Source organism: Pinus tabuliformis, chromosome 2_1 (genome assembly GCF_031772625.1).
Source record: "Pinus tabuliformis cultivar Carrire ecotype Pingquan chromosome 2_1, CPIR1, whole genome shotgun sequence".
In the NCBI taxonomy this organism is placed as follows: domain Eukaryota; kingdom Viridiplantae; phylum Streptophyta; class Pinopsida; order Pinales; family Pinaceae; genus Pinus; species Pinus tabuliformis.
In genome coordinates this window covers 222,060,826-222,081,697 of record NC_142299.1, presented here as the reverse complement: position 1 = coordinate 222,081,697, position 20,872 = coordinate 222,060,826, and positions in this window count along the sequence as shown.

The window sequence follows — 20,872 nt, the reverse complement described above, 5'->3', positions numbered from 1 at the left end:
TGGTGGTAGACTAACTTCTGATGACGAAGGATATAGAGTGATCCCGACTCCAAAGTGCGTTGGAGTACTTGTTTGAGGATCTTCTACAATTTCTTCTATTGCAATCAGACCAGGTGGAAGGGGAAGACCGTCAGGTCCGTAAAATATTTCTGGTGCCGAAGAAGGTGTGAAATCAGCAGCGACAGATGTTTGAAGAGTAAGACTCTCTGAACCGGTTGTAGATGGAACTGGTTCGGTAACACAAGTGTTTATTCTCAAACTAGGATCAGTATCACAGTCCTTCTGTGGCCGTTGAACTTCTTCTGTAGAGGTAGGGATTCCAGAAATGTTTGGAGTAACCAGAGTCTCTGATGTCGTTGGAACACTTGTTCTAACTTTGATAGGAGATTTGGAACCGGTTAAACGAGTTTGCTTTGTCCGTACTAGTTTTGATTCCGGAGACAAAGACGGTTGACTCGTAAGCCCCCACGAACGACGGGGTTTCAATTGACTTTCTTCCACGATTGCGGATTACTCGATCAACTAAAATAAAGGGAAGGTATGTTTCCGAATTAAATGAATTTTAGACGCTTTTGACACAACTTGTTTTTTTAGTTTTTGAGAGTCGAGAAAAAACAAAATATGACTCTAGTCTCCTTCGACTTTTAATGAGCCTGAAGTGACAAGTGCTCAAATGGACCTTTTCCGTTAAGGAGTCTGAAAAGGAACGAAAGGGACTGCTCTGGAGGTCTAGGTAGAGGGAGTACCAAACCAATCACAAAACTGCAGAATACTTTTTACGGTACAACAGTTAATCTTCCCGAATGCTGTGTTCAGTGCATTGCGATCAGTAGGGCGGCCGACATGGCTTCCTATGGATAAAGGATTTAAGCCTATAGGGGTCTCCCAAAATATACTCGACGGTACGTGGGAGCGCAAGTCCGTACTGGCACTTATCGTCTCAAAGTGGAGGAATCACCCAACCATCAGTGAGGACAACAGTTACCAGGCTTTACGACGTCGGAATACGTCTCTAGCCTAGACCTCTAAATGTTGTGCGTTAAGTTCCAAAGCGTTTTTAGATTCATTGAATTTATTTTAAGTTGATCTTTCTTATGAAGTTTTCCTTTTGGGTTCACCACGAGATGTAGATGTAATTCCTAAAATGCAATCTAAAGATGATAAACAAACTTTTATCTCTTTTCGGTAATGAAAATCCTAGCTACTAGGGGAAAAGAAAGACACAATATTTTCACAAAGAGCAAAGAGCACACTGTAAATGCACTTTCCTAAATCAAGCCAAACAGACTGTCTATATGCAAATGCATGTATTTGTTTTTCACTTTCTTAGTATTGATGCTAAGAAGAAAGTTGATGCACAAATCTGAATTTGTTTTCAAGTGACAAACACAAACAAGCTTCTTTTTGAAATCAAAAGGTAGAGATGATTATGACACTTTATGATTTTGAAATAAATACTCGTTTTGACACTAGAAAGTCACAAATTCAAACCAAAGGCAATAGTAAAAGCATAATCGACCATCAACAGCAAATAAACTTTCTCCTATGATCGAAATCGACACTTGCGACAGATCTAAATCAAAGGACGACAGTACGCCTATTCTACTTTTGCAATGGAAAACTGTAGACGACTCAACAAACACACAAAAACATCTACAGTTATTTTGTACAAATGAGGCAGAATATCAGAAAGGAAAAGGGGTTTGAAACAGTCATATATTGATCACAGGCTGCAAAATTCAGAGACAAAACTGGAAAGAATGAAGCACAAGAACCTCAGCTGCACAGGGCTAGGATGATCAGCGCACCTGTAACACAGAGAAACTGCATTGCAGCACAGGTTGCCCTTTCGGGAAGTGCGTTGAAATGCAGGATCTCTTCACAGTACCTGCGCTGGGCCAGAAACGAGAAATCTGTCCGAGTTCTGGGTCACAGTTTGCAGTTTAGTCTTTGGTTTTTGGTCGAGTAAAAGCAATCAGTAATGCACAATCAGGGGTAGATCTAAGGAGGGTCTAAGAGCTATCACAAGGGCAATCAGATAGTTTGTGAATCAGCTGTTCAAATCATAAACAGATCCAGTGAATGGATTGAAGCAACAGATGTCTACTTTGCATTTTTTATGGCAAATGCAGTTCGAATGCTACTTATAAGTTTATGAAACAAACAACAAGAGATACACAAACAAACTAATTAGACATTCTCCCCAGTGGAGTCGCCATTTTGTTACCGGGAAAAGTGTCTATTTAGAACTGCTCTATCCCACTAAGGTGTGACAACTGCCTTAGAAACAAATGGAGAAAACTACTTTTGTATTTCCTTTATGAACTATAAATAGAGAAGAATAGGAAGAACCAACCTGTGTCTTGCGCTAATCCTTTGATCCAATCCTTCTCTTCTTTGACAGCTTCCAGCTACCTGCTCCCTTACTTGCCCAGCTTCACCAAGTACCTATAAGATCACAGAAGAAGAAAACTATGAAAAGACATGGATCTATATTCATAAACAACTTAGGATCAGATTTAAGTTAACCATACAAATGTAATAAGCATCAATGATACAAAAGCATGGAGGAGAAACTCAAATAGTTTTTATTGATAAACAAGAAGATCCAGGAGGAGTTACAACTGATGATTCCTAACCCAGCATCAACCTCCCAGCAAATAAGCCCCTCTTCACCTCCAACAAAGCATAGATCACCCAATTCTCTGATGTTTGTCTCAAAACCAACAGCAATTCCTTACAATGTGCAAAATTCCAGCCTCTGGATCTCTGGGATGAGGGATCCATATATAGATGTATGCAAGGAGGATGGGTCAGCTTGTGGTTTGATTAGTGTCTTCTCTCTGTCAGTTCTTGCTTCCACTTGGAGACTGAAGGCCTCTTACTCATCCTTGGTCGAATTCAGTGAGGCAAGTGTCATAGGAGAAGATTCTGGAAGCTTCCATTGTCTCTCCACCTCGCGGAATGACACTGCCATTTGTCATTTCTCGCTCAACGCACCCTCATAGTGCATTTAGGTGCGTTGCAATGCACCTAGCCAGTGGATTTAGGTGCTATGCAACGCACTTAGCTAGTGGAGCAGCTGAAATGATCCTGTTTTGACTTATTCTGAGCAGTTTCTGGTGGAGAACTTATGGGAGAAGCTGTAATTTGTTGAGCTTGTTCCTTTAGGGGTTAGAACAACACTTTTAGGGACTTAGGAGCCCTTGGTTTATGGACATTTCATGCTTGGAGCTGTAAGGCACAAAAATGTCTATAACAGTGGGATACATCAAGGCTCTCCTACGACGAGTCACTTCTTGTCAACATCAGCTCATTATCCAAGAAGTTGACTTTAAAACAACCCTTTCAGTGCTTTGAAGCTTGTATACATCAATGGAAAGTTTCTCACTTCCGGCAACATGTTAACATCAATGGCCTTCGACTGAAATATTTTGCGTGGTGTTCAACATCGGATCATATATTCACACCACATGAATTGTACTAGATTACTTTGAGGGTCATTATCATTATCGGTGATTCCTCTTGCATCTGTTAACAACTCACATCATTGGCTAGTAATCAGGTGATGTCTTTCCATGTTCGACTTTAGAACATCTCTTCACATGGATTGACTTGTACATTGAGCGAAGATTGAACAAGTTTGAAGACCAGGGATCTAGTTTCATCCATCCGGGCTACGATATATTCAGGGACATAAAGACATTAACTGTACAAAGGCTCTACATAGATGGTCATCCTAACCATGGATGATGACTCTATATTTGAAGAATCACCAGTCTGCATCTGAAGACAACTATCTGATCTATGTACATGAAATGAATTTATAAAGCTGAGCATGGGAATGCCTCCCTTAGTTAGATCATGAAAATTATATTATGATGATGTATTGTGTTGCAACTTATGTAGGTCACCTTCCAATTCGAAACTTTGGATCCTCATGATAAAGCACTTCACCCAACATCAATATTTATGACTTCATACTTTAGGGGGCAACTGTTATAAACATATTTGGGAACATCAACCCCAAACTTATATGTCGATGTATTAAAGCTCATCAAATCCTAAAAGAGTTGCTTCATACCCTAAAGGAACATAGTCATCTGAATACATCATTCCCCAAAAGTTCCATCTAAGAAACCGTTATCACTCAGGTTGTTCCCTTTGACTCCTAAGGGAATACGACCGAGGTAACCACAAACCAATCTTTGGACTGCAGGTCCTAGCCTACCAGTAGTCAGAGAGGGCTCTCTCTTTAGGATTTAGCTTTGTTTAAGGGATGATTTTAGGCTAGATATGAGTGCATGAGTTTGTTTTAAATTTGGTGGCATGGTTGATGTTTTTTAGAGAGAGTTGGCATGCAAAGTGTAAGAAGTTCAGACCATTGGGCATGGAGTCAATGAATATGAACTGATGGGTGTGTTTTCTTTGGTAGAAGAGAGGAATACAAAGCAGGATAGCTACACATAGAACAATCTTTAATGTTGGAAATGAGATGAAATGGTGGTCAAGGAATGAAAGGAAATGAAGGATCTTTCATTCAGCCAACAAAGGGAAAGTGAATTAAGACTATGTAGGAGCAATGAAGGATTCCTAAAAAACATTCAGAAATGAGAGAACTAGCTTAAACATGATCAGTAAAGTCTTCATATCCATTACTAATTCAGAAGAAAACATAGAAAAATCACAGAAATTGAGCACAGAGTACAGTTAAGTGAGCTATTCTTTCTTTCTGCAACTTAGATGATCATGATACATAGATGATATAGACACATACAAACTGAAAACAGAGGTAAGAAATACTTATTGAACCATGAGGAAGCAAGAGAAATCCATATTAAGCTCTTTACCAATTAAAACCACAACCAGCCAGTTCAGAAGCAAACATTCCAACAATCTTTGTTCATAAAGTTCTCAAAATATACAGCGCAAGAGTCTAGAATGAGGAAACAACCAACCAACCCCTTTTTCATAACAGAGGGTGGTTTAAATAGAGAAAATATCCAAAAATATCTGCAAAATAGATCTCAGGGAAGATCTGTGGCAATAACTATGATCTAGCTACCAGTTGAAGGCCCGAAAATCGGGTCGACAACAAGGGGGATACCCACCCGGTCCGGACCTTGGTTGGCGGCTCCTTATCCGTTTGGTATAGCGGGTCCGACTGGGGATAATGGGAACAGATTCCCAATCTAAGGGGTGTGTGTGTGTGTAGAGTTGAATGATGCTAATCTAGGAGTGTTTTAAGCTAATTTAATTCAAACTTCTAAGCTAACTCTATGCTATTGTAATATAATAAAGGAAAAACAACACATCTAATCTACAATAACCCGGGGTGTATTCCTTCTATTATGAGATCTAAAAAGATTTCAAACAATAACTGGTAATAAAGATCACTCAGCTATCATAAGAATAGAAATCAATTAAGATAAACCATTCTGCATAAAAAGTTAGGCAAAACAGTTGTGAACAGCTTATCGCATAATAAGTTATTCATATATCAAACACAAATAAATTACTCCACCATATAGAAGTGCCAAATGGTAACCCACACATTCATGCATTAACATATAAACAACTGAAAACTGCATATCACTTTAGGAATATGAACAGAAACAGGTCAAGAGATAAAAGTACCATTTATGACTGGTTCTACTCATAAGCTTCAAGCAATAACGATTTATCTCTACTTGTTCTAACATCTACTAAGAGTACAAAAGTGCAACATCAGTAGCAGACATTAAATGCAAACATTGATAAATCTCGATCCGTCCATTCACCAAAAAACCCCTCCGAGGGTGCAAAAGTGCATGTTCTGAGGACAAGTTTTTTGACAAATTTCCGGACCCTTCTCTAAATGCCTGAGAAGGGTTTAAATACTGCTAACTAATTTATCTTAATTACATAAATTTAGGACACGGTTTCAAATGACCGCCCTTCTACTAAAGAAAATTTATTTCTAAAAATTAAATCTAATTTCTAATCGTTTCTGTATTTGCTCCTTAGTGTCGTAAGAAATGCAACATTCGCGTGGGAAGAGTCGGCTGGTTGTCTTCTTCTTTCATTTGAGTTACGAAAATAGAAACAACAAGAGCTGGCACCGCTTTCTGACAAACTAGAAGATATTTTCCTCTGACTCGGTGTATTCGCTGTGTGTATTCTTGGTAATAACCCAAATTTCTCTCAAACTGATTGTGCTGTTGCTATTTCACTTTCCAGCCTTGCGAATGACTGAATAAGTCGGGGACTTTGCTCTCTGAACAATTTTCTGTATTGAAAACTGCTTCCGTTCTTTGTTCCAGGCTTTTCTGGTGCGTTTTCCCTCTTTAGCGTTTTTCTTTTTGCTTTACCCGGTCTAAGCTTCAGGATCTTTTGTGAACATGCTGCTTTTGTGTGCCTTTGACTCTGAGTCTTGGATAGTCTATTTCCATCAGTCTATGTTGAGTGATACTCTGGAATCCGCGGTCCTGCTGCATGCGGCATCCGTTTGCGAAGGCATTTCTCCTCTGTTCTCCGAGTATTAACGCTTTCCCCTTTTCCTTAGATGTTTCCTGCACATTGATTTATATTAGTTGTTGTCTTACTGTTTACACGAAGGAAAAGAGTAACGACGAAAAGATTGATGTGAAAGCTTAAAACTCTAATGAATGCATAATCATGACACTCATAATGAACTGACTCTTCGAAAAACACAACACAATCCTTCTCGGATACTTTGGCGTACAATCATTAAATTCTTTTTAAGGCGCGCGCCCAATTTTGGTCTGCAGATAGCTTTCCTTGAACGCTGTGTCGAGGAAATTTTGCGATGAGTGATTTCTGCGACTCGCATCGCAGTGTCGAGGATTGCGTCGTTTAAGATGTATCATCATAGGAATTGGTGATCGCATTCATCGCAGATCGCAAATCACAGATCGCAGTATTGCAGATCGCAGTATCGCAGATCGCAGTTAATCATAATCATTGTGTGTTGTTTATGCGATGTTGCGATATGTGATGTCGCATATCGGCCGTCGTCGATTCCTTAAGTTTTTCATTTAAGAGCGCTTCACAATATAAGCGATGCGATGAATTTCACGTCGCTTCTTCGCAGCTTATTATGCGCATAGGAAAACGTCTCACTCTCTTCTCGCGATGCGATATAGCTTTTAGGGAGTTAAAATACAAAAAATTTTGATAAAATGTTTTTTGGATTTTTGTTAAGGGTCCCCATTTGCTTGGTGTTATTGCTAATACCAATCAAAGAGGGGGGTTGTTGGTGACCACAACAATGGCAATTCACTTTGAAGAACCAGTTATCTCTATTTTTTCTATTGAATTCTAACTTCCAAAGCAGAAAAAATTTCATATGTCTAAATTTTGTTATGGACAGATAGAGTATATTATGCCTTATCCTAGCATTGATACTTCGTCTCAACCTTTTCATATTCCAATCGTTTGTTTCCTCAGGCTTAGTTCTTGTATTCACACCAGACACTACTTGGTCTTTTAAAGATAAAATAAGGTCTTCTCTGTGCACTAGCCTTTTAAAATATCCTCATTTGTCGTAGGTAGAGCCTTTGCTTCCCGCAAGTGTCCATAGCCTCGACAGGGTTACCTGTTTATCCAGCAATGATCCTTTATCCTACTTGAGGTTATTTACAACATTTCAGAGGAAAACCCTTTTTGACACTTTTTCCTTTTTTATTCTCTACAGAACAATGTCTTGGTTTGGTGGCCAAATTATGACACAGTCATTCACTTGATTTACACTTTTGCTGAACAAGCTGGCTCGTGATGAGACCCCTTGTCTTTTGATTGCAACAATCTTGAGTCGTTGCCCTGTTTTAGTAGACAGTATTGGCAAAGTCAGCAAGTTATAATATCTGTGATCATGATAAGCCGACTCGTGATGAGACCTCTTATTCTTTGAGATATAGTGTTTTCTAGGATTGTTCCTCTGAACGTTGCGATTTCCTTTAGTAGGAAGGAAGTCATTGTCTTTCCTTAAGAAATATCTGGACGACAATAATAGAGTTTGAAAGCAGCAGCCTTACAGAGAATATTTATTTTATTATTGATACCTTTCATTGTGCTGATATAAAACAATTTTTTACCAAAAGGTTGCTTTCATCAAATTTTTGAAGTTGAAACTAGCATCAATGTTTAGGCTAAAGTTAACTCTACCTGTCAATAATAAAAATCAGATCTTTCGAAAATTTTTGCTACTTGTACAAGCAAAAAGATCAAAATCTGATAGAGAATTGGTGTCCTTTTCATGAACCCTTTTAGTGACCATCTACAACTGGTTTTATTCATAAGAAAGAGAAAACAAATAAAAACTAAAACTATCCTACAAAAATAGAAGAGTGATCTTCTATGGAAAATATTTTTTAAGAATCTGTCCATTAACATGCAAAGAATCTCTTCTACCTATTAAATCCTGCAACACAAACGTCGATGGGCCTATGACTTCTACAATCTAAAAAGGACCAAGCCACAGTTTCTGAAATTTCGTATGTTTGACGTTTTCTTCATGAGCCTTATCCCATTTCAAAACTAAATCTCCCATCTGAAAATTTTTTCTGGTCATTATGCTTGAGTCAAAAGAGGATTTTATCAGCGCTTGGTGATGAGCATGGGTTTTCTTAGCTTGTTCTCGTCGTTCTTCTAATTTAATTATTTCCATTTGTCTTAGTTGTATGGAGGAGGTGGATACCTCATCGATGTGTTGTACTAAAGATAAAGAGGGAATGACTAAGTGAGTTGGAAGAACCACCTCTTTCCCATAAACTAAATTAAAGGGAGAAGTGCCGATTGAAGCTTTCTTCGTTATTCTATCTGCCCATAAAGCATTTACCAATGCTTTGTGCCAATTATTTTGGTTTTGGTTGACTGTTCTTTTAATAATCCTAATCAGGTTTTTGTTTGTTGATTCAGCCAATCCGTTACCTTGCGGATAGTAGTTGGCCGAATATTTCAGTTTAAACCCTCTTTTAAGTGCAAACTCAGTCATTGTATTTCCAGAAAAGTATGAAGCATTATCAAATATTAAGGCCGTTGGCAATTCAACCCTAGTGATTATAAATTGATCTATGAATTCAATAATATTTTCAGAATTAGCTGTCTTGAGAGGAACTGCTTCTACCCATTTAGTAAAATAATCTGTTGCCGTGAGGATGTACCTATGCTGCTTAGAAGAGTGAGGAACGATCTCACCTATTATGTCTAAGCTCCAATGGCTGAATGGTTGCTCGATGTTTACCGACTGTAGTGGCATGGACGGTTTCTTTTGTTTCCCTGCAGCAGTCTGGCAGACTTGGCATTTCCTCACGTAACTGTGTGAGTCTTTGAACAGTGTGGGGCAATAATATCCTGCACGTAAGATTTTATATGCAGTAGCATCTCCAGCATAGTGTCCTCCTGCTGGTCCATCGTGGACTTCCTGAAAAACCTTTTCGGCTTCAGTTTTCTCGAGACACCTAAGAAGCACAGAATCATAATTCTTTTTAAACAGAACATTATTTATGAGCTGGTATTGTTTGGCTTTCAACCTCAGAGGTCTTTTCTTGGTGTGATCCAGGTGTGATGGAGCATACCCGTTCTTAAGATAATAAATGGTGTCAGCATATAATGATTCCGCATCGTTTAGGCTTACCTCATACGTATGTACCTCGTCAGATGAATTCCCAGGAATTTGCAATGCTCCAGCCAACATTCTGCAGAAGCCTTGACCTCTTACAATGTTTGCTGGTTTGATCTCAAGATCGTATTCTTGTAAAGTGGTGATCCAATTTTCTCTTTTTTCGCCCACATCCTTCTTTATCAGAAGGTTTCTTACCACTGGAAACGGTACTATGAATTTAGTATGGGCTTTGAGTAAGAAAGGTCTGAAATATTTGATTGCTTTGAAAACAGCGTACGCCTGTTTCTCTACGTCGGAATAGTTGAGTTCAGCACCTTGTAAATTCGAGCTAAAAAATGCGATTGGAGCTTCCTCTTTCTCTTGATTTGTTTGAGTTAGAATCGAGGCATAAGATTTTTCTGAGGCAAATGTGTATAAGATAAGAGATTCTGAAAAGTTCGGGGTTGCTAAAGATGGAGCGTTAATGATGGCTTTTTTTATCAAGTGGAATGCTTCATGCTCATCTTGACCCCATTTAAAACTTGAATTCTTTTTTATCATATTTTGCAAAGGAGAAACAATACGTGAGAAATCTGGGACAAATCTCTTCACAAAATTAATTTGACCAAGGAAAGATTGCATGGCTTTTTTTTATGAGGCATGGATATTTCATAAATTTCTTTGATTTTGTCAGGTTCAATGTGAATGCCAGATTTTGACACTATGAATCCTAGAAGTTTTCCTTCACTTAATGCGAGAAACGATTTCTTCCGGTTAAGTGAAATCCCATACCTTAAACATCGCTAAAAGATTTGTTTCAAGTCTTTGAGATGATCGCTTTGCTTCTTGGAGTACACTGTTATATCATCCAAGTAAATCACTACGGATTTATTGACTAAGCCTTTCAATGCGATGTCCATGGCTCTCTGAAATGTAGCGCCGGCATTGATTAAACCAAATGGCATCTTCCGATATGCGTATGTGCCCCATTTAGTTCGGAATGTGGTTTTTAACTGATCATCGGGATGCACCAGCACTTGATTGTATCCTGAAAATCCATCCAAAACAGACATTAATTTTGAGCCTGCAACTGCCTGTAATATCTGCTCCATAGGTGGGAGGGGAAAATTGTCTTTTTGACCGGCTTTGTTGAGGTTTCGGAAATCAATACAAATTCGAATATCTCCGTTTTTCTTTCTAACGGGTACCATATTAGAGACCCATTTGGAATCTCTGATGGGGAAGATTATTCTGGCTCTCAACAGCTTATTTAGCTCAATTTTTATCTGATTTTCTAAATTGGGGTGGATTTTTCTGAGCTTCTGTTGGACAGGTTTTTCATTTTCAATCATCGGGATAGTGTGTTGAATGATAGAAGTGTCGTATGTTTTCAACTCATCGTAGTTCTAGGCAAAAACATGTCTGTATTGTCTCAAAAGACGGATGTATGCTAATTTCTCTTCAGGTGCTAGGTCGTGGCCTAGATTGACGTTTTGTGGTTTCTCATCGGTTCCTAGGTTTACTAAATCATAGTTCAGAGTTGAACTGTAAAGTTTAGCATTGGCAGACCTTTTAAACCGACTTTTCAAATCATATAAGTCTTCTAATTTAACCATCGACTTAGGTATAGCATTATCAGTACTATGTTGTTGTATTTGATGATCGTGATGGTCTTCGTCAATTATTTGATTTGAGTAGGATCCTTCAGAAGTGAGGAAATTTACAATGTCTGGATTGTCATTGAACACTCTCCAGTTTGTAATGTTGTCAGGGATGGACGGTCTAAAAATTAATTCTATTGAGAATCTATCTGGGCTAAAATCTTCGGAGGGAATAAGTCTAGAAGCTACGTTAGCTAACAGGTTTGCGCTCACATTTTGGAGTCTTGGCATTGACGAAATATCGAATGCTATGAAATGTGTAGTCAGATCTTGAACTAAAGATTGATAGTGCTTCAAATGACCTGATAGGCAATGTATGGTGTTACGTACCTGTTTGACGACAATTTCAGAGTCTCCGAAGACTTGAAGGTACTTAATGTTCAACCCGATTTCTTTGTATAAACCTTGCACCAAGGCCTCGTATTCCGCTGTATTGTTTGTGCAATCGAATTCAAGCCTGCACGTAAGCATGGTCTTATTTCCATCTGGGCTAATCAGAACGCATCCCGCTCCTGCTCCCTCGTTAGATTTGGAGCCATCAAAATATAATTTCCAAAACAAAGATGTATTTACAGAGTTATCTAAAAAATTAACACACTTCGAATCATCAGTTTGGGAAAAATTTTCGACTTGGGACAAAACTGAATTTTCTAAGTAAGGTGAGGTATGAGCATTAAAATTGCCGAGGAAAGAATCTACCGAGTAGTTTCCTATGATACTGTTGTTGTATGCTATTGCTTCATTTTCTCCTTCCAATTCTGTCACTATGTACTTCTGGTGTAACTCTCGTTCAACCTTTATTTGATTGGGTTTACCATTGTAGGGTAACCACATGTGCGACCAGTCGGTTGAGAAGTATCCATGGAGTTTTTTGGATCAATCCCTGCTAAGAATTAAGCAATAGAATTCAAGGATATCAGCTACTAGAATGTCAATAACCTGACACACCTTCGGGTTAGATGACAATCTTATGGTCACTTGATTAAGTTCACCAATCACTTCGACTTGGGATCGATCAAGCTGAACTATGCGTACTGCGGATTTTTGCGGTTGAACATTCAACTTGGCACATATTGATCTGGGTAAAATATTTGTTGAAGCACCAGAATCTACCAAACAATTGTGCACGTTTTTGTTGAAAATTTTGTAAGTGAGAAGAAAAGGGGGGTGTGAGACCTTGATCTCCGTCCAATCAAGGTGATGTCATTTGGGTCAATCTTATTGATCGTGTTGGTTTGAGGTCTTCCCATGTTGTGGGAAGCTACAGCTGTAGGCAGAGATGTAGTAGGCACGGCATGTAATTCTTTCATCATTATCTTCTGTTGATGTTTCAATTTGCTCAACTCATAAAGAGTGATATTAGCCCTAGTCTTTTTCATGTCATCAATAATGTTATACTCCATTTCATCCGACACAATGAGTGTTCTTGATGGAGGTGTTTGATCTGATCGGACTGGGCCAGGTTGAGTCGCCTTTGTGGTTGTTTTCTTTGTTGCGACTTTATCTTTTTCTGCAGGGCTTGCGCCCTTCTGCTTGGGGGTAGTTTGGGGAGGATCAAGTTGATTTTTGCTTCGTGTACTAACCGGAAATGCTTCTTGATATTCTTCTTGTGGGAGGATGAAATCCCACATTCCTTGTAGTTCCACAACTTCTTCGTAATCGGTCTGCGCTTCAGTGGTATTCTCTTCTTCTTCTTCTTCAGATTCGACGTTTGAGATAGCGTTGGGCGTTTCACCTCCATTGAAGGATTTCTTTTAAAAGCTCTATAGGGCTTTCTCGAAGACGTTTCTGCTACTTGCTTTTTTCTGTCAATCATCTCATTGGACATGGTTTTTAACACTTTTTGTAATCCTTCCAAATCAAAAGGATCTTTTGATTGTTTCTTCTTGGGGTCTTCCTTGTAGGAGACTTTCTTAGATTTATGTTCCTCTATCGCAGATCTTTTTTCCAGGGCTACTACGCTCTTTTCTACTGCTATCGCCTCTGTCAAATTTTCAACTAAGGTTGCCTTATTTGCCCTATCCATGAAGATTACTAAGTTCGATGGTAAGGAAGTAATATACCATTCACATCTCACTTCTTCGCTGGGCTGGGAAGCAGCAGGGATTTTGTTGAGGATTTTATTGAATCGTAAGTTAAAGTCTTTGATGGGTTCTCTAGCCTCGGCTTTGAGATTGGATAGGTCATTTATTAACGTCGCCGTTGATCTGTCATCGCCAAATTTGGTAAGGAATTGACTTTGAAAAATGTCCCAACTTGTGATAGACCCGGAAGGTAATGAAAAGTACCATGACCCAGCTGTTCCTTGCATTGTGTAGGGAAAAAGCCGGACGACAACATCCTCGTTGGTAACTCCATTGAGATTAACAGAAAGCATGAAATTATTGATATGTTCTTCAGCTAGCATGCCTGCTTCTGGATTGAATTTGGGTAGCCATTTCTCAGGATGGGCCGGTATTGGGCTCAGAGGTGGAGGCATGAAAACTGCCCCAGGATTGTTCCATGGAGACTGGGCCATCGTTGAGCTTCTAGTGAATGTAAGTGCAGAGGATGATCCCTGATGCTGGGAAGATGAAGGTATTATGATCTTTGATGATTGAAGAGGAGGGGTTGTGGAAGATGGATGAATGGTTTGAAATGAAGACGTGGGTGGCTGACTTCGCGGTGAGGGAGTCGAGATGGACGACGTAGATGAAAGAGTCTCACTGTCAGACTCTGGTGGTGTTTTCCTTGCTCTTTTCCTGGTGGGAAGAGGGAATTCAGTTGGCTGGATGCCAAATTTTTTACTCTTTAATCTGGTCAGAGGATGAGCAGGATTGTACTATGAAGTCACGCTGCTTTGAGATTTTTCAGACCTCTGAGTAAAAATAGAAAATCCCTGGAGTTTGCGAATAAGAGTTTGAACTTCATGGGGTTCAATGATAGGTTGGTCTGAAATATTAGGGTATGTAGCAGCGGTTGATACCCGAGCGACTTCTGACTCTACATTTAATCGTACTAGAGAAGTCAGGGGAGTTGGTGAGGGCGATTTACTCTCAGAATGGTATTTAGATTTTGATTTAGATGCCATTCATAGTTCGGGCCCTCCTTCTAGGGCCAAATATGTTGAAGGCCCGAAAATCGGGTCGAAAACAAGGGGGATACCCACCCGGTCCAGACCTTGCTTGGCAGCTCCTTATCCGTTTGGTATAGCGGGTCCGACTGGGGATAATGGGACCAGTTTCCCAATCTAAGGGGTGTGTGTGTGTGTAGAGTTGAATGATGCTGATCTAGGAGTGTTTTAAGCTAATTTAATTCAAACTTCTAAGCGAACTCTATGCTATTGTAATCTAATAAAGGAAAAACAACACATCTAATCTACACTAGCCCGGGGTGTATTCCTTCTATTATGCGATCTAAAAAGATTTCAAACAATAACTGGTAATAAAGATCATTCAGCTATCATAAGAATAGAAATCAATTAAGATAAACCATTCTGCATAAAAAGTTAGGCAAAACAGTTGTGAACAGCTTATCGCATAATAAGTTATTCATATATCAAGCACAAATAAATGACTCCACCGTACAGAAGTGCCAAATGGTAACCCACACATTCATGCATTAACATATAAACAACTGAAAACTGCATATCACTTTAGGAATATGAACAGAAACAGGTCAAGAGATAAAAGTACCATTTATGACTGGTTCTACTCATAAGCTTCAAGCAATAACGATTTATCTCTACTTGTTCTAACATCTAATAAGAGTAAAAAAGTGCAACATCAGTAGTAGACATTAAATGCAAACATTGATAAATCTCGATCCGTCCATTCACCAAAAAACCCCTCCGAGGGTGAAAAAGTGCATGTTCTGAGGACAAGTTTTTTGAAAAATTTCCGGACCCTTCTCTAAATTCCTGAGAAGGGTTTAAATACTGCTAACTAATTAATCTTAATTACATAAATTTAGGACACGGTTTAAAATGACCGCCCTTCTACTAAAGCAAATTTATTTCTAAAAATTAAATCTAATTTCTAACCATTCTATATTTGCTCCTTAGTGCCGTAAGCAATGCAACATTCGCCTGGGAAGAGTCGGCTGGTTGTCTTCTTCTTTCGTTTGAGTTACGAAAATAGAAACAACAAGAGCTGGCACCTCTTTCTGACAAACTAGAAGATATTTTCCTCTGACTCGGTGTATTCGCTGTGTGTATTCTTGGTAATAACCCAAATTTCTCTCAAACTGATTTTGCTGTTGCTATTTCTCTTTCCGGCCTTGCGAATGACTGAATAAGTTGGGGACTTTGCTCTCTGAACAATTTTTTGTATTGAAAACTCCTTCCGTTCTTTGTTCTAGGCTTTTCTGGTGCGTTTTCCCGCTTTAGCATTTTTCTTCTTGCTTTACCCAGTCTAAGCTTCAGGATCTTTTGTGAACATGCTGCTTTTGTGCGCCTTTGACTCTGAGTCTTGGATAGTCTATTTCCATCAGTCTCTGTTGAGTGATACTCTGGAATCCGCAGTCCTGCTGCATGCGGCATCCGTTTGCGAAGGCATTTCTCCTCTGTTCTCCGAGTATTAACGCTTTCCCCTTTTCCTTAGATGTTTCCTGCACATTGATTTATATTAGTTGTTGTCTTACAGTTTACGTGAAGGAAAAGAGTAATGACGAAAAGATTGACGTGAAAGCTTAAAACTCTAATGAATGCATAATCATGACACTCATAATGAACTGACTCTTCGAAAAACACAACACAATCCTTCTCCGATACTTTGGGCGTACAATCATTAAATTCTTTTTAAGGCACGTGCCCAATTTTGGTCTGCAGATAGCTTTCCTTGAACGTTGTGTCGAGGAAATTTTGCGATGAGTGATTTCTGTGACTCGCATCGCAGTGTCAAGGATTGCGTTGTTTAAGATGTATCATTGCAGGAATTGGTGATCGCATTCATCGCAGATCGCAGTATCGCAGTTAATCATAATCATTGTGTGTTGTTTATGCGATGTTGCGATATGCGACGTCGCATATCGGCCGTCGGCGATTCCTTAAGTTTTTCATTTAAGAGCGCTTCAAAATATAAGTGATGCGATGAATTTCGCGTTGCTTATTCGCAGCTTATTATGCGCATAGGAAAACGTCTCACTCTCTTCTCGCGATGCGATATAGCTTTTAGGGAGTTAAAATACAAAATTTTTTGATAAAATGTTTTTTGGATTTTTGTTAAGGGTCTCCATTTGCTTGGTGTTATTGCTAACACCAATCAAAGAGGGGGGCTGTTGGTGACCACAACACTACCTTCTACTGAACATAAACGCAATAAAATATCTATCTAACAACTATGCTGGGGTAGCTGGCATCTCAAAATATATATCTAAGGCTACGCATGAGGTAGTAGCCTAAAAAATGGTTAACAGGGGACCTTTGCTGCAATGCGCTGGCAATTTATCATAACTGTGCTTTGGGACTTGCAGCGCTTGCACTCATATGGCTTAAATGCATGTAAATCTGCATTGGTGAGCCTTAAATGGCTCCTTAACTTGCTTTCTTGACTTTGTTGGTGGCCTTTATTGCTCATCTGCTTCAGAATTAAAGTCTTCCACTGGAAAACATTAACTGATACACTTTGCCACAACACTGATACTCTTTCACTGAATGGGGGCTCTTTCTCACCGCTGATACACTTTGCCGCTTCAAAATCGCCCTTGCCTACTATTTATGACAAGATTTGACTATTGTTGTGCTATCTGTGGGCTTCTGGAGGCTTTTGGAGAAGTATCGGCACTGGCCGATTAAAATCTGATCAAAAAGGAAGAATTATTGCCAAAATGGAGGAGGACTGGACGTTAAATGCCTGCTGAGGCAAAAACTCTGCATCTGGAGCCGATCTGTGGAGGAGCGATCCAAGATTGATGAAGAAAAGATCTGGGCCACCCCTGGAGAAGGAGCGCATAGGAGCGATGTAATAAAACCTCAGAAAAGGCCCTTTCTGCTTTACAAGGAAAAAAATGCCTTTGAACGTGAAATTTCATGAAAAATTGGGGCGGGAGCGATCACTGTTCATTAGATTAAATCCTTGCCGTTGGATCCGGCACGGGCCGATCCAATGGCTGGCACTAAATCGACGGTCAGAGGATCGGCGGTCCCAAAACATAAAACCTCCGATGAGCGATATAGTTCCACGAACCCGAAATGTCTTCAAAACAGTTTTTTATAGCTTTTCGGGCCCCAAAAAAGGAGCGTACAGTACTACCCCTTTTCGGACCCGAAATCATTACATGCCGCGCTTTATAATTTTTCGGCTCTGACTGTTGGAGCCATATGGGAATGATGCGAATCAATATGGGACGTTGATCAGCGGGCCTGAATGGGCGGCTGAGATTAAGTCGGCATTTCGGCAATCAGTGGGGACATGGGATTGACATATATGCGATCGCCGAAATGGGCGATCGCCGAAATGATGTGGACCGTTGATCTGGGTGGGACGATGGACAGCTGCGATCACATCGGCACTTTACCATCGGGAATATTGCGATAAGGCTTGAAATAGATTAAAATGCGGGGTTTCTATGTCATAACTCAAGTTTTATAAAAAACTTAAGTTAAACGGTAAAGTGGGGATATATGAAATATGTGGAAATGAAGCATTGCGATAGCGATATCACCGTCGGGTGTGATAGTGATATTGCATCGGCGGAGGGGTCGGGGGCATATATATGTGCATGAATGAGTTGCGATACGCTGATTGCAAAATCGCATCAACGAGGGATGGATCAGAGGTATATAAAAAGGGGCTAACAATGATCACTGCGACCTCTGACAGCGATATCGTGTCGGAGGGGGGAAAATGAATTCGGAGGAGGGTTTTTTAATGTTTCGAATAGATTTTAAGGCATCGAAAGGGGTCCAATATCCTAAAAAGATGGGTTTTAATGCTTGGAAGGAGTCCAAAAGCATTTAATAGGAATTTTATATGTTGTGAGAAGGGTTTTGAGCCTTGAAAAAAGTTAAAACATGGCTAATGGAGGGTTTTTCCCATCGGAAGAGGGATTTTATGAAGAAATAGGGTCTTTTATGCATTGGAAGGAGTCCAAATGCATTAGAAGAAGGTTTAAGGAGGAAAGTGAGGGTAATTACTAAGTCTCAAGTAAACTTAATAATTCCCAAGCAATATTTATGGTTATATTTCAACCAAAGGAGGGGATATGTATATAGGGGAGCTATTTAGTGCTTTTTAGTAAGGGGAAGGAAAAATAGATAGGTATTTACATAATAATGTTAGAAGTTAATATGAAAATGACAAGAAATCACTAAGTTTAAATATCTTAGGCTATTTAAGGGGAAAATGACTCATAGAGTGAATAAGAGTGCACCTAAGTAAAGCAAACCTTTACTTAGGCCAATGATATGACAAATGATGAAACTTAAGAGATATCAAGCAGATCTTGACCTCTTTGGGGAAGTTAGTGAGTGATTTTGGGAATAAGAAGAAGGGGGAGTTAGACATGCCTCGCTTGAGCTGCTCCAAGGGAAAATTGCCTTATACTTTTGATCTAAATGGATATAACACTTGAAAACATGAAATGGATCACATTCATTGATTCTGCAACCTCAAAACTACTTACCCAACCTACTTACCTAACATTTTTTCTTCTTTTTGGTTTGGGTGCACTTGAACTTGCAAACCCAGCTTTTCAACTTTTCTTTTTGTTGTCCTCCTATCTAAATCTGCCCTTATTTCTTCCAGGGGCTCAGATTAATCTATTGAGCGCCCTTGTTTCTCTACCTAGCTAAAATTTGCCAAGATTAAACAGTTTGGACAGATATTTATTCTCTATATTCTAAAACAAGAAATTTAAACCTAGGGAAGCCAAGATTAAGCTGTTTGGCCTTCCCTTAATTGAGAAATCTTTCAAAAATGGAACTTTTGCAGCATGGAAAAGATGGACATTTTTGGCACTTCCACTGTCAATCACGAAATATGAACACCTATTGCAATAGGAGGCTAACAATGGCTCCGCATGGGGATGGCTTTTCCTTGTGAAAAGTCAAGAACAGCAGGTCAGATTTCCTTGATCTTCAATTGTTGTTGTAAACTGAAGAACTTCCTTTGTTGGCTGCTTTATTTATATATATGACAGTAGACTTGAAGAGCTTAGGGCCTTCACTTCGGGCTTCAACTGCAGCAAGCCACTGTCCAAACAGAAAGCTGAAATCCTACCTACCTACTCTAATCAACACTTATTTTGCTGGTTAGATGAAATGAAATAGCCAGCGCAACCACTTAAGCATTAAGGACATCAATGAGCTTTGCTGCTTGTGCTTGCTAGTGCTTGAAATGGAGATCTTGCAATCTGATATAGCTTTGTTAACTTTTGAGAAGAAAAGGGAATTGCTGATTTCCTTTGCTAAATCTAAACACTATACAAAAGGGTTCTGCAACATATATACATTATTGTTGAGCTGAATTAAAGAGCTGTACAAAGGTTTAGGATGACTATCATGCCTTTGAATTGGGAAAACCAACATCTTGATTTTGAGCCTTACAGCCTGCTAATGGAGAAGAACATTGATTTATTTCATCATTCAACCTGTCAGCAGATGATTTACATAGAACCTGGAATGATACTTGCAATTCATTACAAACAGGCTCAGATGGGACTTGATAGATTTGCACATGTTGCTCCTCCTTCTCTTTAAACAAATCATATGACTCAAAACAAAGCGGCAGGGAATCAAATTGGACTTCTTGATCATCAGCAGCTGCTTCCGAGTATTCTTCTTCAATTTGACATTCAATGGCACTATGGGGCTGTAAATCTAGAGGTAATGCATCAGGAGCAAGGATTTGACTCTCCTCTAGATGGTCAATATCTACACTTGATGATACTTGGTTACAAACTGCATGATAATTATCCTTAATAAACTGAAAAGGTTCAAAACAAAAAGGTAAAGTTTCTACACTGGTTTCAAAATTCTCTGCATTTTCCTCCTCCTCTTCATAGCTGAAACGGGCAAGTTGATCACTGGGTTCAGGCTGCTGAACCTGAACTTTGCTTTCTCCCAAAATAGCATCTGATTCCTCTCCAAGGCTGATTTGGACATTGGGCGCATAATAATCATCGTACAGATCATATTTGGGTAGACAGTTGAAAGAAGAGAAGCTATTATATTCACATAGTATATCAGGAGACTGCTCCTTCACATATGGCTCTATGAATATGTCATCTGATTTGTGGTAGGTTTGTTCGTGAATATCGCTACATTCCTGTTGAAAAACAGATGTGTTCTGTCGCTCTAGACAATCAACTTTCATTGCGATCTGCTGCATCCTTTCCTCTACTTCTTTTAACAAATAAATAAGCTTTTCTTATTGCTCTTCCTTGCATTGTTTTTCCCTCATCTTTAGATTTGCCTCCACGTCCACAGCCATGTCTTGCATCTGTTGCATGGTGGACGGGCCTCTTTCTCTCAAACAAAATTCAATCTCTGCATCAAAAGATCTTGGATAATGCAATAGAGCTAAATCAAGAGGAGGTCTTATATTCAAAGGCATATAATGATAAAATTGATTAAATCAGTCAGAAAATTGCTGAACAGATTCATTTGGAAGCCTTTTTAACTGATTAT